We start from the raw sequence: 2,822 nt of genomic DNA on the forward strand, positions 1-2,822 counted from the left end.
TGTGTGTGTGTGTGTGTGTGTGTGTGTGTGTGTGTGTATGAATGCGTGTGACGAAGACTCGCTGACAGCCGACTCTTAGTTTAGGTTGGTGAAGGGCAAATAAAAATGTGTGACATCAGTTGTTTTCTGTGGACTGGGTTGAAAAATTCATAGAATGATCAAATTTTCATAGCATTGGAATAACAGAGGACTCAATACATGTTGATATTTGGTTATATCAAGGTTTCTGGGAGATGTGAAATATGTTAGAGATGAATATAAATATTCCTCAATTCTAGCTTTTAATGTAAACCAGTGGTCCTCAGCTGCGGTCCTAATGAAACCTGAGTGTTCATATAAGATTTTTGGAGGCCCATGCAAGCAAAATAGTAAATTGAGAATCCACGATGGTATTTTGAGGATCCAATGAAAAAACTTTTCTTCAGGTGTGTTTATTGTAAGGAACAACTAGGTCCCTTTCTCTAATGATTTACATGTTTGATGAACAAAATAGAAATCTTGAATGCAGAATTCCTTAAACTACTTTTAAATATCGAATCGATGTGGGGGTCCGCAATAATAGAATAATAACCAAAGAAATCCCTAGATAAAAAAAAAAATGATTGAGGGCCAGTGATGTGGGCGAAAGAGAACTATTTTGGAAATGCTTAACTCCTAAAGATTTTATTTTGCAATTAGTATGGAAATGGAGAATATCACACGCGTATAAAACAGTAAAAATCGCCTCACAGTTTCGTTGAGACCAAAAATCGTGGGTGTCTTGAGACATAAGCTATTGATTGTTTTACCATGCTGATAGTTCAAGAATGATAAAAAGTAATTCCAAATCAGGTATTCCTGTCTTACGCAATATATTGTTACTGAACTATCTGTTGACTATGTTTATATTTGTCAAATGTTATTACGAGAGAAATAATTTCGAACTGGAGGCCTTTCTGCATTCGTTCGACGCTCAAGGCCATTCCTTCCATCTTGATTTATACCAGACGTGCATATCTCTTGAAGTCGGTTTCATTCTACCAAATACAATTTCATGAATAATGCCTTAGTCTGCGTGCTATTTCCGTTTTGAAAAACTACATTATCAGAGAACTTTAAAAATTGTGTTGATTACAGAGACAGATGATAAACATCACTGTCAAAAATTTCTGGGAAAGAAATTAAATTACGGCTTTTAATTAAAGCAATTAAAAATATCAAAGATGCCAGAAAGGAAGTGAAAACACACACTTATTGGGGTTTGGAAATAAACTACGTTCTAATGTAATTAAGGAACTTTATACTATGCAGGTTACAACCGTCTTAGCCAACAATGACTGTATACAAATAGTGCAAAGAAGAATTTGAAAATGTGATAACTGATCTTCTTGATATCTGGCATACTAATAATTATACTCTTAAAATTAACTATTTTACTTGCACGGACCTCCAAAATTCTTATATGGTCCTTCACATCTCGATTCATTCCAAACGAACATAAAGGCTGAAGTCATTTTCAATGCACCGAATATAATTTCACTACTAAAACCCAGATCCAAGATTTATTTCCGCTTTAAAAGTATATTGTTAGAGAAGAACTGGAAATTCTTTGGATGGTAGTGGCAGAGGTTAAGCATTGTCTTTCAAAGATTTTGGGAAAAACTACAGCATTATACATATTAAAGACGCCTGGGAGGAATTTCAAGATGCACTCTCTGTAGGGCTTGGGAAAAAAACAAACTTCGTTCAAATACGATGAAGGAAGAATGCAGGTTAGAGCATTTTGCTGGTACTCCGTCGCTTACGACGTCGAGGGTTCCAGTTGATCCGATTAACAGAACAGCCTGCTCGTGAAATTAACGTGCAAGTGGCTGAGCACTCCACAGACACGTGTACCCGTAACATAGTTCTCGGGGATATTCAGCATGACACAGAGTGTGACAAGGCTGACCCTTTGAATTACAGGCACAACAGAAACAGAAAGTAAGAGTGAGAGAAAGTTGTGGTGAAAGAGTACAACAAGATTCGCCACCAACCCCTGCCGGAGCCTCGTGGAGTTTTAGGTGTTGTCGCTCAATAAACACTCACAACGCCCGGTCTGGGAATCGAAACCGCGATCCTATGATCGCAAGTCTGCTGCACTAACCACTGGGCCATTGCGCCTCCACAGGTTAGAGCATACAACCATCTTAACCAGCAATAACCATGTACAAACGGTAAAAAAAGGTGGGATTTGAAGGAGGTGTGGCAGTTGATCTACCGGATTTCTTGACACCGCTCCATCTTTGAAGGGCTTAAAGAACGTTTAGTTCAGACAGCCAAGAAGAGTTTCGTTCACAACAAGCTTTATAATGAGAACCACAGAGATCTTACCTAAAAAGCCTTAATGAAGTAATTCATATATATTGGTGCGTTTCGGAAACACGATCCTAATTTTGAATAAACCATGAAAATGGAAAAATGATCCGTAATTTTAGAGGCAAGTTATTATAAGATTTAGAGCTTCGTATAAAGCAGGCAGAACAGAGTATCCCAGACACGTAAAAAAAATGTTTTAAAGAAGAAGACTGGAGCAAATATAGAACCGTCTCTATTTTGTTTTATTGTATATGTTTTGCTATGTTTTTTCATTTATTGCGTAAACTGAAGACAATATATATATGCATGTGTACGTATGTATGTGTGCGTGCGTGTGTATATATACATATACATGTTTGTGTGCGTACATATGTATATATATATATCTGTATATATATGTGTATATCTATATGTATATATATGTGCATATATATATATATATATATATATATATATATATATATGTGTGTGTGTGTGTGTGTGTG

Source organism: Octopus bimaculoides, chromosome 8 (genome assembly GCF_001194135.2).
Source record: "Octopus bimaculoides isolate UCB-OBI-ISO-001 chromosome 8, ASM119413v2, whole genome shotgun sequence".
In the NCBI taxonomy this organism is placed as follows: domain Eukaryota; kingdom Metazoa; phylum Mollusca; class Cephalopoda; order Octopoda; family Octopodidae; genus Octopus; species Octopus bimaculoides.